Below are 23,392 nucleotides of genomic sequence, written 5' to 3'. Positions count from 1 at the left end.
TAAGAGGGACTTTTAGGCCTACTCTTCACAGGCTACAATGTTCCCCTGGTTACTGAGCTGGTAAGAGGGACTTTTAGGCCTACTCTTCACAGGCTACAATGTTCCCCTGGTTACTGAGCTGGTAAGAGGGACTTTTAGGCCTACTCTTCACAGGCTACAATGTTCCCCTGGTTACTGAGCTGGTAAGAGGGACTTTTAGGCCTACTCTTCACAGGCTACAATGTTCCCCTGGTTACTGAGCTGGTAAGAGGGACTTTTAGGCCTACTCTTCACAGGCTACAATGTTCCCCTGGTTACTGAGCTGGTAAGAGGGACTTTTAGGCCTACTCTTCACAGGCTACAATGTTCCCCTGGTTACTGAGCTGGTAAGAGGGACTTTTAGGCCTACTCTTCACAGGCTACAATGTTCCCCTGGTTACTGAGCTGGTAAGAGGGACTTTTATGCCTATTCTTCACAGGCTACAATGTTCCCCTGGTTACTGAGCTGGTAAGAGGGACTTTTAGGCCTACTCTTCACAGGCTACAATGTTCCCCTGGTTACTGAGCTGGTAAGAGGGACTTTTATGCCTACTCTTCACAGGCTACAATGTTCCCCTGGTTACTGAGCTGGTAAGAGGGACTTTTAGGCCTACTCTTCACAGGCTACAATGTTCCCCTGGTTACTGAGCTGGTAAGAGGGACTTTTAGGCCTACTCTTCACAGGCTACAATGTTCCCTGGTTACTGAGCTGGTAAGAGGGACTTTTAGGCCTACTCTTCACAGGCTACAATGTTCCCCTGGTTACTGAGCTGGTAAGAGGGACTTTTAGGTCTTCTTCACAGGCTACAATGTTCCCCTGGTTACTGAGCTGGTAAGAGGGACTTTTAGGTCTATCTTCACAGGCTACAATGTTCCCCTGGTTACTGAGCTGGTAAGAGGGACTTTTAGGCCTCTATCTTCACAGGGGCTACAATGTTCCCCTGGTTACTGAGCTGGTAAGAGGGGACTTTTTCCGGGTCTACTCTTCACAGGCTAAGCAATGTTCCCCTGGTTACTGAGCTGGTAAGAGGGACTTTTTAGGCCTACTCTTACAGGCCAATGTTCCCCTGGTTACTGAGCTGGTAAGAGGGACTTTTAGGCCTACTCTTCACAGGCTACAATGTTCCCCTGGTTACTGAGCTGGTAAGAGGGACTTTTAGGCCTACTCTTCACAGGCTGCAATGTTCCCCTGGTTACTGAGCTGGTAAGAGGGACTTTTAGGCCTACTCTTCACAGGCTACATTGTTCCCCTGGTTACTGAGCTGGTAAGAGGGACTTTTAGGCCTACTCTTCACAGGCTACAATGTTCCCCTGGTTACTGAGCTGGTAAGAGGGACTTTTAGGCCTACTCTTCACAGGCTACAATGTTCCCCCTGGTTACTGAGCTGGTAAGAGGGACTTTTAGGTCTACTCTTCACAGGCTACAATGTTCCCCTGGTTACTGAGCTGGTAAGAGGGACTTTTAGGCCTACTCTTCACAGTCTAGCTCTCTCTCTCACACACACACTCTCCTACATGCTCTCCTCTTATGCCATGATAGGGAATACATGGTTTTACTTAGAACATAAAGTAAGTGTGTGTGTCTGAGGGACCCTGACGCCCCGTCAGACAGAGAGACGTCCTCTGGCAGACCTGGACAGAGAGGATGATGCCAGACTGCTGAAGTACCTGTTCACCCTCCTCCGGAGCGGGCATGACTGACGAGGTGAGAAACAGGCACCGTTTTGTTCCCTGTATAGTGCACTGCTGTTGACCAGGGCTCATAGTCCTCTGGTCAAAAGTAGTGCAGTGTATAGCTAATAGGGTGGCGTTTTGAGACTGATCTCAGTACAGCGCCACCTGGTGGATGGGAGGGTTATACTGAACTGGTTTCTAGTGATGTGTGGTTGTGTGCAGGCCCAGAGGCTGTGTAAGCGCTGTGGCCAGGCATGGAGAGCTGCTACTCTGGAGGGGTGGAAGCTGTACCACGACCCCAACATCAACGGAGGTCAGTTCTCCACCGTACACTCTCACCAACAGATGTACAACACCGAGTGGCCGTCGTGACATTTGGTCGGCCGGTGATTTTGTAAATAGCTGCAGGTCTCACGGTAATTGACCGTTAATTAACATAAACACGTTTAGCATCTCCTGGCTTCCACACACAGCCTACAAGACACTGATGCTGACCTTTGGAACATCTACATTTTAAAAAGTCTAATAAATCCTGCCGATAGAATGCTGAGTACCAGGCAGTTAGCAAGTTTGGTAGACTACCAATGACCAGCGAGTTTGGTAGACTACCAATGACCAGCATTGCAAGTTTGGTAGACTACCAATGACCAGATTGGAACAAATGACCAGACAGTTTGGTAGACTACCAATGACCATCAGCAGCATCAGAGCTTAGAGAAGTTTAGTTACCGTGGTGTGGCGGTAATTCGGTCACCATAACAGCCCTAAACACACATCCCTATGAATGGTCTGTAATGGAACTGTGTGTGTCCAGGCGGTGCAGAGCTGCTACCGGTGGAGGGGAACCCTCAGCGCTGTGTATGGAAGGTGTGCTGCTGGAGGATGGCTGATAATGAACACTTCAGCAGATATGAGAGAGCCATCTACGCTGTTCTGAGTGGGAACCTCAAACGGGTATGTTGTGTGGTCATCTCCCTGAGGAGGAGGAGGGGGGTCAGGTGGAGGAGGATGGGGGTCAGGTGGAGGAGGGAGGGGGGGGTCAGGTGGAGGAGGAAGATGGGGGGGGGGTTGTGGAAAGTGAAACGCATTGTCAAAGTTAATATCTAACAACAATGTTCACATAAGAGAGGACTATAGTAGAGTGGTGGTAGACGGGACTATAGTAGAGTGGTGGTAGACGGGACTATAGTAGAGTGGTGGTAGACAGGACTATAGTAGAGAGGTGTAGACTGGAGTGGTAGACGGGACTATAGTAGAGTGGTGGTAGACAGGACTATAGTAGAGTGGTGGTAGACGGGACTATAGTAGGTGGTAGACGGGACTATAGTAGAGTGGTGGTAGACGGACTATAGTAGAGTGGTGGTAGACGGGACTATAGTAGAGTGGTGGTAGACAGGACTATAGTAGAGAGGTAGTAGACTGGACAGTGGTAGACAGGACTATAGTAGAGTGGTGGTAGACGGGACTATAGTAGAGTGGTGGTAGACAGGACTATAGTAGAGAGGTAGTAGACTGGACAGTGGTAGACAGGACTATAGTAGAGTGGTGGTAGACAGGACTATAGTAGAGTGGTGGTAGACGGGACTATAGTAGAGTGGTGGTAGACGGGACTATAGTAGGTGGTGGTAGACGGGACTATAGTAGAGTGGTGGTAGACGGGACTATAGTAGAGTGGTGGTAGACGGGACTATAGTAGAGTGGTGGTAGACGGGACTATAGTAGAGTGGTGGTAGACGGGACTATAGTAGAGTGGTGGTAGACGGGACTATAGTAGAGTGGTGGTAGACGGGACTATAGTAGAGTGGTGGTAGACGGGACTATAGTAGAGTGGTGGTAGACGGGACTATAGTAGAGTGGTGGTAGACGGGACTATAGTAGAGTGGTGGTAGACGGGACTATAGTAGAGTGGTGGTAGACGGGACTATAGTAGAGTGGTGGTAGACGGGACTATAGTAGAGTGGTGGTAGACGGGACTATAGTAGAGTGGTGGTAGACGGGACTATAGTAGAGTGGTGGTAGACGGGACTATAGTAGAGTGGTGGTAGACGGGACTATAGTAGACGGACTATAGTAGACGGGACTATAGTAGACGGGACTATAGTAGACGGGACTATAGTAGACGGGACTATAGCAGACGGGACTATAGCAGAGTGGTGCTAGACGGGACTATAGCAGAGTGGTGCTAGACGGGACTATAGCAGAGTGGTGGTAGAGGGACTATAGCAGAGTGGTGGTAGACGGGACTATAGCAGAGTGGTGGTAGACGGGACTATAGTAGAGTGGTAATAGTGATTTGTCTCTCTGTCTCTCCCTCTAGTTGCTCCCAGTGTGTGAGTCGTGGGAGGACAGTGTGGGCCTACTTCAGGGTCCTGGTAGACTCTCTGGTGGAACAGGAGGTCCGGTCCTCAGGAATGGGCAGCGAGGAGCTGGAGGAGCTGCCACGAGAATACCTGGAGGCCAAGTAAGATCCCCAGCCTCTAGAAGGTAGCCTTACCCAGGGACAATACTCTTTAGTGGGCAGCCCTGCCTAGAGAATACAGCCTCTGGTAGAGAATACCTGGACACCAAGTAAGATCCCATCTAGTGGAGAATACCTGGAGGCCAAGTAAGATCTCATCTAGTAGAGAATACCTGGAGGCCAAGTAAGATCCCATCTAGTGGAGAATACCTGGAGGCCAAGTAAGATCCCCTCTAGTAGAGAATACCTGGAGGCCAAGTAAGATCCCATCTAGTAGAGAATACCTGGAGGCCAAGTAAGATCCCATCTAGTAGAGAATACCTGGAGGCCAAGTAAGATCCCATCTAGTGGAGAATACCTGGAGGCCAAGTAAGATCCCCTCTAGTAGAGAATACCTGGAGGCCAAGTAAGATCCCCTCTAGTAGAGAATACCTGGAGGCCAAGTAAGATCCCCTCTAGTAGAGAATACCTGGAGGCCAAGTAAGATCCCATCTAGTAGAGAATACCTGGAGGCCAAGTAAGATCCCATCTAGTGGAGAATACCTGGAGGCCAAGTAAGATCCCATCTAGTGGGGAATACCTGGAGGCCAAGTAAGATCCCATCTAGTGGAGAATACCTGGAGGCCAAGTAAGATCCCATCTAGTGGAGAATACCTGGAGGCCAAGTAAGATCCCATCTAGTGGAGAATACCTGGAGGCCAAGTAAGATCCCATCTAGTGGAGAATACCTGGAGGCCAAGTAAGATCCCCTCTAGTAGAGAATACCTGGAGGCCAAGTAAGATCCCCTCTAGTAGAGAATACCTGGAGGCCAAGTAAGATCCCCTCTAGTAGAGAATACCTGGAGGCCAAGTAAGATCCCATCTAGTGGAGAATACCTGGAGGCCAAGTAAGATCCCCTCTAGTAGAGAATACCTGGAGGCCAAGTAAGATCCCCTCTAGTAGAGAATACCTGGAGGCCAAGTAAGATCCCCTCTAGTAGAGAATACCTGGAGGCCAAGTAAGATCCCCTCTAGTAGAGAATACCTGGAGGCCAAGTAAGATCCCCTCTAGTGGAGAATACCTGGAGGCCAAGTAAGATCCCATCTAGTGGAGAATACCTGGAGGCCAAGTAAGATCCCATCTAGTGGAGAATACCTGGAGGCCAAGTAAGATCCCCTCTAGTAGAGAATACCTGGAGGCCAAGTAAGATCCCTCTAGTAGAGAATACCTGGAGGCCAAGTAAGATCCCCTCTAGTAGAGAATACCTGGAGGCCAAGTAAGATCCCATCTAGTAGAGAATACCTGGAGGCCAAGTAAGATCCCCAGCCTGTAGTAGGAAGTCTTACCCAGGGACCATACCCTTTAGTGGGTAGCCCTGCCTACAAAATACAGCCTCTGGTAGAAAATACCTGGAGTCCAGGTAAAATCCCCAGCCTCTAGAGGAGGGTTGAGGATCAGGAACCTAACCTAACATTTCTACCATGTCTCCCTTTTCTCTCCAGCTGGACACTAGAGAAGGTGTTTGAGGAGCTGCTGGCAACAGAGTCAAAGGTCAGCATCTGTTTGTCTGCTTTATCAAACTAGCTGTGTGTGTGTACATCATACCAGTCTACTATCTACATCATACCAGTCTACTGTCTACATCATACCAGTCTACTGTCTACATCATACCAGTCTACTATCTACATCATACCAGTCTACTGTCTACTATCTACATCATACCAGTCTACTGTCTACGTCATACCAGTCTACTATCTACGTCATACCAGTCTACTATCTACGTCATACCAGTCTACTATCTACGTCATACCAGTCTACTATCTACATCATACCAGTCTACGTCATACCAGTCTACTGTCTACTATCTACATCATACCAGTCTACTATCTACGTCATACCAGTCTACTGTCTACATCATACCAGTCTACATCATACCAGTCTACATCATACCAGTCTACATCATACCAGTCTACTATCTATCTACGTCATAACAGTCTACATCATACCAGTCTACATCATACCAGTCTACTGGCTGTCTACATCATACCAGTCTACTGGCTGTCTACATCATACCAGTCTACTGGCTGTCTACATCATACCAGTCTACTATCTATCTACATCATACCAGTCTACTATCTATCTACATCATACCAGTCTACTATCTATCTACATCATACCAGTCTACTATCTATCTACATCATACCAGTCTACTATCTATCTACATCATACCGGTCTACTGGCTATCTACATCATACCGGTCTACTATCTATCTACATCATACCGGTCTACTATCTATCTACATCATACCGGTCTACTATCTATCTACATCATACCAGTCTACTGGCTATCTACATCATACCAGTCTACTGGCTATCTACATCATACCAGTCTACTGGCTATCTACATCATACCAGTCTACTGGCTATCTACATCATACCAGTCTACTGGCTATCTACATCATACCAGTCTACTGGCTATCTACATCATACCAGTCTACTGGCTATCTACATCATACCAGTCTACTGGCTATCTACGTCATACCAGTCTACTGGCTATCTACATCATACCAGTCTACTGGCTATCTACGTCATACCGGTCTACTGGCTATCTACATCATACCGGTCTACTGGCTATCTACATCATACCAGTCTACTGGCTATCTACATCATACCGGTCTACTGGCTATCTACATCATACCGGTCTACTGGCTATCTACATCATACCGGTCTACTGGCTATCTACATCATACCGGTCTACTGGCTATCTACGTCATACCGGTCTACTGGCTATCTACGTCATACCGGTCTACTGGCTATCTACGTCATACCGGTCTACTGGCTATCTACGTCATACCGGTCTACTGGCTATCTACGTCATACCGGTCTACTGGCTATCTACGTCATACCGGTCTACTGGCTATCTACGTCATACCGGTCTACTGTCTATCTACGTCATACCGGTCTACTGTCTATCTACGTCATACCGGTCTACTGTCTATCTACGTCATACCGGTCTACTGTCTATCTACGTCATACCGGTCTACTGTCTATCTACGTCGTATCGGTCTACTGTCTATCTACGTCGTACCGGTCTATTGTCTATCTACGTCGATCGGTCTATTGTCTATCTACGTCGTGCGGTCTATTGTCTGTCTACGTCGCATCGGTCTATTATCTGTCTACGTCGTGCCGGTCTATTATCTGTCTACGTCGTACCGGTCTATTATCTGTCTACGTCGTACCGGTCTATTATCTGTCTACGTCGTACCGGTCTATTATCTGTCTACGTCGTGCCGGTCTATTATCTGTCTCGTCGTGCACGGTCTATTATCTGTCTACGTCGTACGGTCTATTATCTGTCTACGTCGTGCGGTCTATTATCTGTCTACGTCGTACCGGTCTATTATCTGTCTACGTCGTATCGGTCTATTATCTGTCTACGTCGTACGGTCTATTATCTGTCTACGTCGTATCGGTCTATTATCTGTCTACGTCGTACGGTCTATTATCTGTCTACGTCGTACGGTCTATTATCTGTCTACGTCGTACCGGTCTATTATCTGTCTCACGTCGTACGGTCTATTATCTGTCTACGTCGTACCGGTCTATTATCTGTCTACGTCGTACCGGTCTATTATCTGTCTCACGTCGTACGGTCTATTATCTGTCTACGTCGTGCGGTCTAGTATCTGTCTACGTCGTCGGTCTATTATCTGTCTACGTCGTATCGGTCTATTATCTGTCTACGTCGTGCCGGTCTATTATCTGTCTACGTCGTAGCGGTCTATTATCTGTCTACGTCGTACCGGTCTGTTATCTGTCTACGTCGCATCGGTCTATTATCTGTCTACGTCGTGCGGTCTATTATCTGTCTACGTCGCATCGGTCTATTATCTGTCTACGTGTATCGGTCTATTATCTGTCTACGTCGTATGGGTCTATTATCTGTCTACGTCGTACCGGTCTATTATCTGTCTACGTGCGTACGGTCTATTATCTGTCTACGTCGTACGGGTCTATTATCTGTCTCACGTCGTATCGGTCTATTATCTGTCTACGTCGTCCGGTCTATTATCTGTCTACGTCGTGCGGTCTATTATCTGTCTACGTCGTACGGTCTATTATCTGTCTACGTCGTACGGTCTATTATCTGTCTACGTCGTACGGTCTATTATCTGTCTACGTCGTACCGGTCTACTGGCTGTCTACGTCGTGCGGTCTACTGGCTATCTACGTCGTACCGGTCTACTGGCTATCTACGTCGCATCGGTCTACTGGCTATCTACGTCGTACCGGTCTACTGGCTATCTACGTCGTGCCGGTCTACTGGCTATCTACGTCGTACCGGTCTACTGGCTATCTACGTCGTACCGGTCTACTGGCTATCTACGTCGTACCGGTCTACTATCTACGTCGTACCGGTCTACTGGCTATCTACATCATACCGGTCTACTATCTACGTCGCACCGGTCTACTATCCACGTCGCGCCGGTCTACTGGCTATCCACGTCGCGCCGGTCTGCTGGCTGGCTACGTCGCGCCGGTCTTAGGGACTCCCATAGTCCTGTGAAAGACACTGAATTTCTCCTTCCCTCTTCTCCACAGAAAGTCCTGGAAGAGACTAAAGAACACTACCACATCATCCAGAAGTTAGTAATCCTGGGTGACCTGGACGGTGAGTCTGTTATTAACCTGTAACTAGCTGTCTAGTGTTTCCTGGGTGACCTGGACGGTGAGTCTGTTATTAACCTGTAACTAGCTGTCTGGTGTTTCCTGGGTGACCTGGACGGTGAGTCTTGTTATTAACCTGTAACTAGCTGTCTGGTGTTTCCTGGGTGACCTGGACGGTGAGTCTGTTATTAACCTGTAACTAGCTGTCTAGTGTTTCCTGGGTGACCTGGACGGTGAGTCTGTTATTAACCTGTAACTAGCTGTCTGGTGTTTCCTGGGTGACCTGGACGGTGAGTCTGTTATTAACCTGTAACTAGCTGTCTAGTGTTTCCTGGGTGACCTGGACGGTGAGTCTGTCATTAACCTGTAACTAGCTGTCTGGTGTTTCCTGGGTGACCTGGACGGTGAGTCTGTTATTAACCTGTAACTAGCTGTCTGGTGTTTCCTGGGTGACCTGGACGGTGAGTCTGTCATTAACCTGTAACTAGCTGTCTGGTGTTTCCTGGGTGACCTGGACGGTGAGTCTGTTATTAACCTGTAACTAGCTGTCTAGTGTTTCCTGGGTGACCTGGACGGTGAGTCTGTTATTAACCTGTAACTAGCTGTCTAGTGTTTCCTGGGTGACCTGGACGGTGAGTCTGTCATTAACCTGTAACTAGCTGTCTGGTGTTTCCTGGGTGACCTGGACGGTGAGTCTGTTATTAACCTGTAACTAGCTGTCTAGTGTTTCCTGGGTGACCTGGACGGTGAGTCTGTTATTAACCTGTAACTAGCTGTCTGGTGTTTCCTGGGTGACCTGGACGGTGAGTCTGTCATTAACCTGTAACTAGCTGTCTAGTGTTTCCTGGGTGACCTGGACGGTGAGTCTGTCATTAACCTGTAACTAGCTGTCTAGTGTTTCCTGGGTGACCTGGACGGTGAGTCTGTCATTAACCTGTAACTAGCTGTCTAGTGTTTCCTGGGTGACCTGGACGGTGAGTCTGTCATTAACCTGTAACTAGCTGTCTAGTGTTTCCTGGGTGACCTGGACGGTGAGTCTGTCATTAACCTGTAACTAGCTGTCTAGTGTTTCCTGGGTGACCTGGACGGTGAGTCTGTTATTAACCTGTAACTAGCTGTCTAGTGTTTCCTGGGTGACCTGGACGGTGAGTCTGTTATTAACCTGTAACTAGCTGTCTAGTGTTTCCTGGGTGACCTGGACGGTGAGTCTGTTATTAACCTGTAACTAGCTGTCTAGTGTTTCCTGGGTGACCTGGACGGTGAGTCTGTTATTAACCTGTAACTAGCTGTCTGGTGTTTCCTGGGTGACCTGGACGGTGAGTCTGTTATTAACCTGTAACTAGCTGTCTGGTGTTTCCTGGGTGACCTGGACGGTGAGTCTGTTATTAACCTGTAACTAGCTGTCTAGTGTTTCCTGGGTGACCTGGACGGTGAGTCTGTTATTAACCTGTAACTAGCTGTCTAGTGTTTCCTGGGTGACCTGGACGGTGAGTCTGTTATTAACCTGTAACTAGCTGTCTGGTGTTTCCTGGGTGACCTGGACGGTGAGTCTGTTATTAACCTGTAACTAGCTGTCTGGTGTTTCCTGGGTGACCTGGACGGTGAGTCTGTTATTAACCTGTAACTAGCTGTCTAGTGTTTCCACATCTCTATGAAATAGGACCTAGAATTCATTACAATGTGAGTTAAATCGTTTTTCCTTACTATTGTTTTAATTATGTTAAAGAGCAGCCAATGAGCCACCGTGACCTCATGTTCTATCATGACATCATGTTCTATGAGGAAATGCCAAGCTTTTTTTAAACGGTCTGTTTGAGATACCAATTTGAGGTGGTTTATTTTTTTTATTTACGCTTTGGCTACAAATAAGTATCAGATGAGTCAACAACATTTATGAGTTAACAGAATCTAACTTTTAAAAGTGAGATTTTCACTGGACTGTGACTAAGTCCATGGCCATGTCGGTGTCAGCCTATGGAAAGACCGTACAGTCAGACAAAAGTCACGAGGTAGTCAGTCACTATCCAGAGTTACTTTGTGGTTCTGGTCACCAGGTACATGAGGTAGTCAGTCACTATCCAGAGTGACTTTGTGGTTCTGGTCACCAGGTACATGAGGTAGTCAGTCACTATCCAGAGTGACTTTGTAGTTCTGGTCATCAGGTACATGAGGTAGTCAGTCACTATCCAGAGTGACTTTGTGGTTCTGGTCACCAGGTACATGAGGTAGTCAGTCACTATCCAGAGTGACTTTGTGGTTCTGGTCACCAGGTACATGAGGTAGTCAGTCACTATCCAGACTGACTTTGTGGTTCTGGTCACCAGGTACATGAGGTAGTCAGTCACTATCCAGACTGACTTTGTGGTTCTGGTCACCAGGTACATGAGGTAGTCAGTCACTATCCAGAGTGACTTTGTGGTTCTGGTCACCAGGTACATGAGGTAGTCAGTCACTATCCAGAGTGACTTTGTGGTTCTGGTCACCAGGTACATGAGGTAGTCAGTCACTATCCAGACTGACTTTGTGGTTCTGGTCACCAGGTACATGAGGTAGTCAGTCACTATCCAGAGTGACTTTGTGGTTCTGGTCACCAGGTACATGAGGTAGTCAGTCACTATCCAGACTGACTTTGTGGTTCTGGTCACCAGGTACATGAGGTAGTCAGTCACTATCCAGAGTGACTTTGTGGTTCTGGTCACCAGGTACATGAGGTAGTCAGTCACTATCCAGAGTGACTTTGTGGTTCTGGTCACCAGGTACATGAGGTAGTCAGTCACTATCCAGACTGACTTTGTGGTTCTGGTCACCAGGTACATGAAGTAGTCAGTCACTATCCAGAGTGACTTTGTGGTTCTGGTCACCAGGTACATGAGGTAGTCAGTCACTATCCAGACTGACTTTGTGGTTCTGGTCACCAGGTACATGAAGTAGTCAGTCACTATCCAGAGTGACTTTGTGGTTCTGGTCACCAGGTACATGAGGTAGTCAGTCACTATCCAGAGTGACTTTGTGGTTCTGGTCACCAGGTACATGAGGTAGTCAGTCACTATCCAGAGTGACTTTGTGGTTGTGGTTAATGCAGGTATGTTACTGCTGTATGAAAGTGTCAGAGTATAAAACTGTGTGTGTGTGTGTCAGGTCTGTTGGAGGAGTTCAGTAACTGGTTAACCAGGAGTCCTGCTCTGCCCTCTCACCTGCTGCGCTTCATGACTCACCTGCTGTTGTTCTACCGCAGCCTGGGCATGCAGCTCAAGGTACAGTAGTGTACACACACACACACACACACACACACACACACACACACACCTGTTGTTCTACCGCAGCCTGGGCATGCAGCTCAAGGTACAGTAGTGTACACACACACACACACACACACACACACACACACACACACACACACACACACACACACACACACACACACACACCTGTTGTTCTACCGCAGCCTGGGCATGCAGCTCAAGGTACAGTAGTACACACACACACACACACACCTGGTGTTCTACTGCAGCCTGGGCATGCAGCTCAAGGTACAGTAGTACACACACACACACACACATACCTGTTGTTCTACCGCAGCCTGGGCATGCAGCTCAAGGTACAGTAGTACACACACACACACACATGTTGTTCTACTGCAGCCTGGGCATGCAGCTCAAGGTACAGTAGTACACACACACATGTTGTTCTACTGCAGCCTGGGCATGCAGCTCAAGGTACAGTAGTACACACACACACACACACACACACACACACACCTGGTGTTCTACTGCAGCCTGGGCATGCAGCTCAAGGTACAGTAACACACACACACACAGAGAGAAACACACTTCTGTTGTTATACACCTAATATAAACATCAACCATTCCTCACACAATCCACATATCCCTCCACTCATGTGTTTCCCCTCACCCAATCAGGAGGAGGTATCAGTGGATGTCCTGAAGGCCTACATCTCTCTGTTGATGAAGGAGAAGCACATTGATCTGATAGCCTTCTATGTCAGTCACCTGCCTCCAGACCTGGCTACCGCCCAGTACGCTCTCTTCCTGGAGGAGGTCACCGAGGCTGAGCAGAGACAACGCTGTCTGGAGCTGGCCAGGGAGGCAGGTCAGTGTCTCACACAGAGGCTGCTGGGATGGGATGGGGGGGGTCAAACTAATTTTCCCTGCCGGGCCACATTTGGTCTTCACTGAGGTCTGGAGGACCGGATTTAAAATGTGTTAGATTTCCTCGCCATTTGAAATTTCCTAAAAATAATTCCAAAAGTGATGGATAGAGGACTATTCTCCCTGTGGGCTAACTTTTGGTTCGAAGAGTGGACAGAGTGAAGAGACTATAAATGACTGTTATCTAGCTGGTCAGAGTGAAGAGACTATTAATGACTGTTATCTAGCTGGACAGAGTGAAGAGACTATAAATGACTATTATCAAGCTGGTCAGATTGAAGAGACTATAAATGACTTATCTAGCTGGTCAGAGTGAAGAGACTATAAATGACTGTTATCAAGCTGGACAGAGTGAAGAGACTATTAATGACTTATCTAGCTGGACAGAGTGAAGAGACTATAAATGACTATTATCAAGCTGGTCAGATTGAAGAGACTATAAATGACTGTTATCAAGCTGGACAGAGTGAAGAGACTATTAATGACTGTTATCTAGCTGGTCAGAGTGAAGAGACTATTAATGACTGTTATCTAGCTGGTCAGAGTGAAGAGACTATTAATGACTGTTATCTAGCTGGTCAGAGTGAAGAGACTATAAATGACTGTTATCAAGCTGGTCAGAGTGAAGAGACTAAATGACTGTTATCTAGCTGGACAGAGTGAAGAGACTAAATGACTGTTATCTAGCTGGTCAGAGTGAAGAGACTATTAATGACTGTTATCTAGCTGGACAGAGTGAAGAGACTATAAATGACTGTTATCTAGCTGGTCAGAGTGAAGAGACTATAGATGACTGTTATCTAGCTGGTCAGAGTGAAGAGACTATAGATGACTTATCTAGCTGGACAGAGTGAAGAGACTATAAATGACTGTTATCTAGCTGGACAGAGTGAAGAGACTATAAATGACTGTTATCTAGCTGGACAGAGTGAAGAGACTATAAATGACTGTTATCAAGCTGGACAGAGTGAAGAGACTATTAATGACTGTTATCTAGCTGGACAGAGTGAAGAGACTATTAATGACTGTTATCTAGCTGGTCAGAGTGAAGAGACTATTAATGACTGTTATCTAGCTGGTCAGAGTGAAGAGACTATTAATGACTGTTATCTAGCTGGTCAGAGTGAAGAGACTATTAATGACTGTTATCTAGCTGGTCAGAGTGAAGAGACTATTAATGACTGTTATCTAGCTGGACAGAGTGAAGAGACTATAAATGTAGGTTCATTATCATTTCTACATTTACATTTACATTTAAGTCATTTAGCAGACGCTCTTATCCAGAGCGACTTACAAATTGGTGCATTCACCTTATGATATCCAGTGGAACAACCACTTTACAATAGTGCATCTAAATCTTTTAAGGGGGGGGGTTAGAAGGATTACTTTATCCTATCCTAGGTATTCCTTAAAGAGGTGGGGTTTCAGGTGTCTCCGGAAGGTGGTGATTGACTCCGCTGTCCTGGCGTCGTGAGGGAGCTTGTTCCACCATTGGGGTGCCAGAGCAGCGAACAGTTTTGACTGGGCTGAGCGGGAACTGTGCTTCCTCAGAGGTAGGGGGGCCAGCAGGCCAGTGGTGGATGAACGCAGTGCCCTTGTTTGGGTGTAGGGCCTGATCAGAGCCTGAAGGTATGGAGGTGCCGTTCCCTTCACAGCTCCGTAGGCAATCACCATGGTCTTGTAGCGGATGCGAGCTTCAACTGGAAGCCAGTGGAGAGAGCGGAGGAGCGGGGTGACGTGAGAGAACTTGGGAAGGTTGAACACCAGACGGGCTGCGGCGTTCTGGATGAGTTGTAGGGGTTTAATGGCACAGGCAGGGAGCCCAGCCAACAGCGAGTTGCAGTAATCCAGACGGGAGATGACAAGTGCCTGGATTAGGACCTGCGCCGCTTCCTGTGTGAGGCAGGGTCGTACTCTGCGAATGTTGTAGAGCATGAACCTACAGGATCGGGTCACCGCCTTGATGTTAGTGGAGAATGACAGGGTGTTGTCCAGGATCACGCCAAGGTTCTTAGCACTCTGGGAGGAGGACACAAGGGAGTTGTCAACCGTGATGGCGAGATCATGGAACGGGCAGTCCTTCCCCGGGAGGAAGAGCAGCTCCGTCTTGCCGAGGTTCAGCTTGAGCTGGTGATCCGTCATCCACACTGATATGTCTGACAGACATGCAGAGATGCGATTCGCCGCCTGGTTATCAGAAGGGGGAAAGGAGAAGATTAATTGTGTGTCATCTGCATAGCAATGATAGGAGAGACCATGTGAGGATATGACAGAGCCAAGTGACTTGGTGTATAGCGAGAATAGGAGAGGGCCTAGAACAGAGCCCTGGGGGACACCAGTGGTGAGAGCGCATGGTGCGGAGACAGATTCTCGCCACGCCACCTGGTAGGAGCGACCTGTCAGGTAGGATGCAATCCAAGCGTGGGCCGCGCCGGAGATGCCCAACTCGGAGAGGGTGGAGAGGAGGATCTGATGGTTCACAGTATCAAAGGCAGCAGATAGGTCTAGAAGGATGAGAGCAGAGGAGAGAGAGTTAGCTTTAGCAGTGCGGAGAGCCTCCGTGACACAGAGAAGAGCAGTCTCAGTTGAATGCCCAGTCTTGAAACCTGACTTAGGATCAAGAAGGTCATTCTGAGAGAGATAGCAGGAGAGCTGGCCAAGGACGGCACGTTCAAGAGTTTTGGAGAGAAAAGAAAGAAGGGATACTGGTCTGTAGTTGTTGACATCGGAGGGATCGAGTGTAGGTTTTTTTCAGAAGGGGTGCAACTCTCGCTCTCTTGAAGACGGAAGGGACGTAGCCAGCGGTCAAGGATGAGTTGATGAGCGAGGTGAGGAAGGGGAGAAGGTCTCCGGAAATGGTCTGGAGAAGAGAGGAGGGGATAGGGTCAAGTGGGCAGGTTGTTGGGCGGCCGGCCGTCACAAGACGCGAGATTTCTACATTTAAAAAAAATACATATATATTTGGTTTTAGTCATTTCAATGTCGATTTAAGATCGTTTATATCTACCCCCATAAAAACCAAAACCACATGATAAATACTCCAGCGAGGGTTGAATGGGCTCGTGGGCCAGATGTTTGACACCCCTTGGTGTGAAGCTATAGAGTCACACGGTCTGACATTCCTCTGAGATTCTACAGCCGCCAATTCAATGAGGTTTGTAACTATATTAAAATAGGCCATGCAGACGTTCTCTTTTCTGCAGCTATGGACTGTAGGAAGGTGGGAAAACCCTACAGTCTATATATATATATATATATATATATATGGTCTATGTGTGCTATTTCTATGCTTCCCGTTCTTAAGTTTAATTTCTTTGTCTTTATAGGTGTTGTGCACCAGTTTCAAACAGCTGAAAATACAATATTTTTTGGTTATTGATAATATATTTCAGTGGTTTAGATGCTACAATGATTCTCTACTGTATACTGGCTTATTTTGTCCTATAAACTGAAATTAGGTGAACTATTTTAATTTTAGTAACCAGGAAATGGCAGAGCATATTGCAAATGTTTAAAGGTACAGGTATCTAACTGTTGTGTTGTGGTCTGGACGTGGCAGCAGTCTTTTAAAGGTACAGGTATCTAACTGTTGTGTTGTGGTCAGGTCTGGATGTGGCAGCAGTCTTTTAAAGGTACAGGTATCTAACTGTTGTGTTGTGGTCAGGTCTGGACGTGGCAGCAGTCTTTTAAAGGTCCAGGTATCTAACTGTTGTGTTGTGGTCTGGACGTGGCAGCAGTCTTTTAAAGGTACAGGTATCTAACTGTTGTGTTGTGGTCAGGTCTGGATGTGGCAGCAGTCTTTTAAAGGTACAGGTATCTAACTGTTGTGTTGTGGTCTGGACGTGGCAGCAGTCTTTTAAAGGTACAGGTATCTAACTGTTGTGTTGTGGTCAGGTCTGGACGTGGCTGCAGTCTTTTAAAGGTACAGGTATCTAACTGTTGTGTTGTGGTCTGGACGTGGCAGCAGTCTTTTAAAGGTACAGGTATCTAACTGTTGTGTTGTGGTCAGGTCTGGACGTGGCAGCAGTCTTTTAAAGGTCCAGGTATCTAACTGTTGTGTTGTGGTCTGAACGTGGCAGCAGTCTTTTAAAGGTACAGGTATCTAACTGTTGTGTTGTGGTCTGGACGTGGCAGCAGTCTTTTAAAGGTACAGGTATCTAACTGTTGTGTTGTGGTCTGGATGTGGCAGCAGTCTTTTAAAGGCCCAGGTATCTAACTGTTGTGTTGTGGTCTGGACGTGGCAGCAGTCTTTTAAAGGTACAGGTATCTAACTGTTGTGTTGTGTTGTGGTCTGGATGTGGCAGCAGTCTTTTAAAGGTCCAGGTATCTAACTGTTGTGTTGTGGTCTGGACGTGGCAGCAGTCTTTTAAAGGTACAGGTATCTAACTGTTGTGTTGTGGTCTGGACGTGGCAGCAGTCTTTTAAAGGTACAGGTATCTAACTGTTGTGTTGTGGTCAGGTCTGGATGTGGCAGCAGTCTTTTAAAGGTACAGGTATCTAACTGTTGTGTTGTGTTGTGGTCTGGATGTGGCAGCAGTCTTTTAAAGGTACAGGTATCTGTGTTGTGTTGTGGTCTGGATGTGGCAGCAGTCTTTTAAAGGTCCAGGTATCTAACTGTTGTGTTGTGGTCTGGACGTGGCAGCAGTCTTTTAAAGGTACAGGTATCTAACTGTTGTGTTGTGTTGTGGTCTGGATGTGGCAGCAGTCTTTTAAAGGTCCAGGTATCTAACTGTTGTGTTGTGGTCTGGACGTGGCAGCAGTCTTTTAAAGGTACAGGTATCTAACTGTTGTGTTGTGGTCAGGTCTGGACGTGGCAGCAGTCTTTTAAAGGTACAGGTATCTAACTGTTGTGTTGTGGTCAGGTCTGGACGTGGCAGCAGTCTTTTAAAGGTACAGGTATCTAACTGTTGTGGTCAGGTCTGGATGTGGCAGCAGTCTTTTAAAGGTACAGGTATCTAACTGTTGTGTTGTGGTCTGGACGTGGCAGCAGTCTTTTAAAGGTCCAGGTATCTAACTGTTGTGTTGTGTTGTGGTCTGGACGTGGCAGCAGTCTTTTAAAGGCCCAGGTATCTAACTGTTGTGTTGTGGTCTGGACGTGGCAGCAGTCTTTTAAAGGTACAGGTATCTAACTGTTGTGTTGTGGTCTGGACGTGGCAGCAGTCTTTTAAAGGTACAGGTATCTAACTGTTGTGTTGTGGTCTGGACGTGGCAGCAGTCTTTTAAAGGCCCAGGTATCTAACTGTTGTGTTGTGGTCTGGACGTGGCAGCAGTCTTTTAAAGGTACAGGTATCTAACTGTTGTGTTGTGGTCAGGTCTGGACGTGGCAGCAGTCTTTTAAAGGTACAGGTAACTAACTGTTGTGTTGTGGTCTGGACGTGGCAGCAGTCTTTTAAAGGTCCAGGTATCTAACTGTTGTGTTGTGGTCTGGACGTGGCAGCAGTCTTTTAAAGGTACAGGTATCTAACTGTTGTGTTGTGGTCTGGACGTGGCAGCAGTCTTTTAAAGGTACAGGTATCTAACTGTTGTGTTGTGGTCAGGTCTGGACGTGGCAGCAGTCTTTTAAAGGTACAGGTAACTAACTGTTGTGTTGTGGTCTGGACGTGGCAGCAGTCTTTTAAAGGTCCAGGTATCTAACTGTTGTGTTGTGGTCAGGTCTGGACGTGGCAGCAGTCTTTTAAAGGTACAGGTATCTAACTGTTGTGTTGTGGTCTGGACGTGGCAGCAGTCTTTTAAAGGTACAGGTATCTAACTGTTGTGTTGTGGTCTGGACGTGGCAGCAGTCTTTTAAAGGTCCAGGTATCTAACTGTTGTGTTGTGGTCTGGACGTGGCAGCAGTCTTTTAAAGGTCCAGGTATCTAACTGTTGTGTTGTGGTCAGGTCTGGACGTGGCAGCAGTCTTTTAAAGGTACAGGTATCTAACTGTTGTGTTGTGGTCTGGACGTGGCAGCAGTCTTTTAAAGGTCCAGGTATCTAACTGTTGTGTTGTGGTCAGGTCTGGACGTGGCAGCAGTCTTTTAAAGGTACAGGTATCTAACTGTTGTGTTGTGGTCAGGTCTGGATGTGGCAGCAGTCTTTTAAAGGTACAGGTATCTAACTGTTGTGTTGTGGTCTGGATGTGGCAGCAGTCTTTTAAAGGTACAGGTATCTAACTGTTGTGTTGTGGTCTGGACGTGGCAGCAGTCTTTTAAAGGTACAGGTATCTAACTGTTGTGTTGTGGTCAGGTCTGGACGTGGCAGCGGTCACTAAGATGGTGGTGGAGAACATCAGAGAGAGAGACACTGAGGAGTTCGCTCATCATGACCTCACCCCTGCACTGGACACTGGCACCTCAGCGGTATGAAACACACACACACACACACACACACACACACACACACACACACACACACACACACACACACACACACACACACACACTGGACACCGTCACCTCAGCGGTACGAAACACACACACACAGGAGAAACACACACACCATGTGGTCATGTTAACCCTGCACCCCCCCACCCCCCAGGAGGACCAGAGGAAGATCGATGTGATTGATTGGCTGGTGTTTGACCCCGCCCAGAGAGCTGAGGCCCTCAAACAGAGCAACGCCATCATGAGGAAGTTCCTGGGTACGTTTCACACAAGCTTCTGAAACAGATCGTTGTTCTCCCACACATAAACCTTGTATTGGCTCTCCTTGTTTTTCAACCAGGCTGTTGATCCATTGTTCTCTGTCCTCTCTGCCGTCTCCTCCAGCCTGTAAGAAGCACCATGCAGCCAAGGTGGTGTTCGCTAAGGTCCCCGAGGACTCTATGAGGGAGATATACCGCCAGTGGGAGGAGCTAGGCCTGGACACGCCCCTTCCCGCGGAGGATGAGAACGCCGTCAGGGAACACCTGTGTGTCCGCGCTTACCTGGTGAGGGGACAAGCTCTCGCAGCGCTGTGATTGGCTCCACTGTATATTGAATGTTTTTAGAGAGGTCTCCTGTAGTTGTATAAGTGGTGTGTGTGTCTCTCTCCCCCTCCTCCCTCTCCCTCTCCCCTCCCTCTCCTCCCCCCCTCTCCCCTCCCTCCCCTTCTCCCTCTCCTCCCCTCTCCCTCCTCCTCCCCCCCCCCAGGAAGCTCATGAGGCGTTTAATGAGTGGTTCCATCACATGAACTCCCCCCCCCAGAAGCCCAGCCTGCCGGCCCAGGCCAAGTTCACTGAGACGGTGGCCTACGAGATGAAGGAGAACGAGTACCAGGTACCCAATACACCCTATTCCCTATGTAGTGCACCATAGGGTTACCCAATACACCCTATTCCCTATGTAGTGCACCATAGGGTTACCCAATACACCCTATTCCCTATGTAGTGCACCATAGGGGTACCCAATACACCCTATTCCCTATGTAGTGCACCATAGGGTTACCCAATACACCCTATTCCCTATGTAGTGCACCATAGGGTTACCCAATACACCCTATTCCCTATGTAGTGCACCATAGGGTTACCCAATACACCCTATTCCCTATGTAGTGCACCATAGGGTTACCCAATACACCCTATTCCCTATGTAGTGCACCATAGGGTTACCCAATACACCCTATTCCCTATGTAGTGCACCATAGGGTTACCCAATACACCCTATTCCCTATGTAGTGCACCATAGGGTTACCCAATACACCCTATTCCCTATGTAGTGCACCATAGGGTTACCCAATACACCCTATTCCCTATGTAGTGCACCATAGGGTTACCCAATACACCCTATTCCCTATGTAGTGCACCATAGGGTTACCCAATACACACTATTCCCTATGTAGTGCACCATAGGGTTACCCAATATACCCTATTCCCTATGTAGTGCACCATAGGGTTACCCAATACACCCTATTCCCTATGTAGTGCACCATAGGGTTACCCAATACACCCTATTCCCTATGTAGTGCACCATAGGGTTACCCAATACACCCTATTCCCTATGTAGTGCACCATAGGGTTACCCAATACACCCTATTCCCTATGTAGTGCACCATAGGGTTACCCAATACACCCTATTCCCTATGTAGTGCACCATAGGGTTACCCAATACACCCTATTCCCTATGTAGTGCACCATAGGGTTACCCAATACACCCTATTCCCTATGTAGTGCACCATAGGGTTACCCAATACACCCTATTCCCTATGTAGTGCACCATAGGGTTACCCAATACACCCTATTCCCTATGTAGTGCACCATAGGGTTACCCAATACACCCTATTCCCTATGTAGTGCACCATAGGGTTACCCAATACACCCTATTCCCTATGTAGTGCACCATAGGGTTACCCAATACACCCTATTCCCTATGTAGTGCACCATAGGGTTACCCAATACACCCTATTCCCTATGTAGTGCACCATAGGGTTACCCAATACACCCTATTCCCTATGTAGTGCACCATAGGGTTACCCAATACACCCTATTCCCTATGTAGTGCACCATAGGGTTACCCAATACACCCTATTCCCTATGTAGTGCACCATAGGGTTACCCAATACACCCTATTCCCTATGTAGTGCACCATAGGGTTACCCAATACACCCTATTCCCTATGTAGTGCACCATAGGGTTACCCAATACACCCTATTCCCTATGTAGTGCACCATAGGGTTACCCAATACACCCTATTCCCTATGTAGTGCACCATAGGGATATGGTTAAAACTAGTGTACTCTATAGGAGGCCCAGGTCAAAATGAGTTTACTATGTAGGGGATAGGGTACCAGATACACAGTACAGTCTGATCCTAGATCAGTCTCTGTGTTATGGTAGAACAGGTGAGGTGTTTAATTTGTTTAGTGTAGCTGTTCCTGGATCAGATGAAGAACGCTAATGCCAACAATGCTATTATTTAGCGTAATTGACCAGAAAAAAGTAAAAATGTGTGTAAAGTGTGACCTCTCCTGTAGCTGGAACATGACAGCTGGACCGGCCGTCTGGAGGCTCTGACTGAAGACGTGAAGGAGAGAATCTACAACGTCCTGCTGTTTGTGGACGGGGGCTGGATGGTCGACGTCCGAGAGGTCTGTCTGTATCTGACTATTAATGGTAGTAACTGACAGTTGGTGGTATGAGGGCGCTAGGTTAGCATTTGAGCCTTATTAGCTCTCTGTCTCCAGTACCACTGTTCTTTCTAGGTACAAGTTACTTCTACCACTGTCCTTCTATTCCAGGATACGGAGGAGGACCCAGAGAGAGGTCACCAGATGGTGCTGCTCCGTAGACTCTGTCTGCCCATGATGTCCTTCCTGTTGCAGACAGTACTGCAGAGAACACAACGTCACCAGGAGAGTCTCAGACTGGCTGATGTCATCGCCTCAGACCAACACCGTCTCTACGAGGTCTGGAGTTTAGAAATGATATTTCCATGGTCTGGAGTTTAGAAATGATATTTCCATGGTCTGGAGTTTAGAAATGATATTTCCATGGTCTGGAGTTTAGAAATGATATTTCCATGGTCTGTACTGGAGTCTGACCTGGGCTGAGGGCATCCTCTTCTCTCTCCTGTCCTTCGTCTGCTACGATCTGCGACTACTCTGCTCTGAGGTGCTTCTCAAGTCTATTGTGGCTTTAAGGAAACACTATTGACTTTCACCTAATAGTCTAGTGTGGCTTCCTCTCCTCCTTCATCTGGCACGTGTCCAGTTCTTTCACATCAGTACTGATGAAGGCAATGAGACGAGGAGAGGAGCCCACTTTAGACTATTGGAATGCACCACCAGTCAAGCTGGATCTCTGGGTAGACGGAGGTTGAGTGTGAGCCTGGCCTAACGACTTCAATCAAATGTATTTATAAAGCCCTTCTTACATCAGCTGATGTCACAAAGTGCTGTACAGAAACCCAGCCTAAAACCCCAAACAGCAAGCAATGCAGGTGTAGAAGCACTTCAACATTAGAGCTCAACACACTATCTTACAGCATCTCTCTCCCTGTCACTGTGTTGCTTTCTCCTCTTTCACTCTTCTACTTTCCCATCCTCTTCTTTTTGCTAACTATGTTCTCTCTCTCGGTCTCTCGCTCTCTTTCAGGTGTTCTCCAAGGATGAGCTGAGGAAGTTCCTTCAGAAGATGAGGGAGTCGTCTCTTCTCTTATTGGATAAGGGTCTGGACCCGCTGGGGTACGAGATCCAACCATAAATACACCGCAACCGGACATTTATTTTTATCATCTAGTTTTTTTGTTGCCAAATTTAAGAAATGGAGTGAATGATTTTCTGCATTTTGTATACAATAAAAGTGACTTGACTGAAATATTGTTTGTCTTTGGGCCTTGCACAGGCAGGATGCAAATATGTATCTGACTCTAGAAGAGTATAAGGAAGGTTTGAGACAGCTTGTATAGGTGGAGAAGACATGGTGTCCATGGGTAGGCGCTGTAGGACTCTGACGTGGCTGCTTCTCTCTGCA

General features: G+C 47.5%; 1 pseudogene across 1 annotated transcript in view; it reads left to right on the top strand.

Moving 5' to 3' along the window:
- Positions 1 to 23,236, top strand: part of LOC123723653 (nuclear pore complex protein Nup107-like) — a 34,025-nt pseudogene extending 10,789 nt beyond the window's left edge. Inside the window, exons 12-26 of the transcript XR_006770694.1 lie at positions 1,607 to 1,723; positions 1,915 to 2,005; positions 2,507 to 2,646; positions 4,010 to 4,153; positions 5,633 to 5,681; positions 8,735 to 8,804; positions 11,939 to 12,054; positions 12,721 to 12,910; positions 19,192 to 19,304; positions 19,483 to 19,585; positions 19,713 to 19,873; positions 20,076 to 20,201; positions 21,895 to 22,008; positions 22,159 to 22,326; positions 23,015 to 23,236. The product of XR_006770694.1 is annotated as a nuclear pore complex protein Nup107-like (transcript). The remainder of the gene's footprint in view (positions 1 to 1,606; positions 1,724 to 1,914; positions 2,006 to 2,506; positions 2,647 to 4,009; positions 4,154 to 5,632; positions 5,682 to 8,734; positions 8,805 to 11,938; positions 12,055 to 12,720; positions 12,911 to 19,191; positions 19,305 to 19,482; positions 19,586 to 19,712; positions 19,874 to 20,075; positions 20,202 to 21,894; positions 22,009 to 22,158; positions 22,327 to 23,014) is intronic.
- The last annotated feature ends 156 nt before the right edge of the window (positions 23,237 to 23,392 follow it).

Source organism: Salmo salar, chromosome ssa07 (assembly GCF_905237065.1).
Source record: "Salmo salar chromosome ssa07, Ssal_v3.1, whole genome shotgun sequence".
NCBI classification, from domain to species: Eukaryota; Metazoa; Chordata; class Actinopteri; order Salmoniformes; family Salmonidae; genus Salmo; species Salmo salar.
The sequence above is the reverse complement of the archived record's forward strand: the minus strand, read 5'-3'. Positions and strand labels throughout refer to the sequence as shown.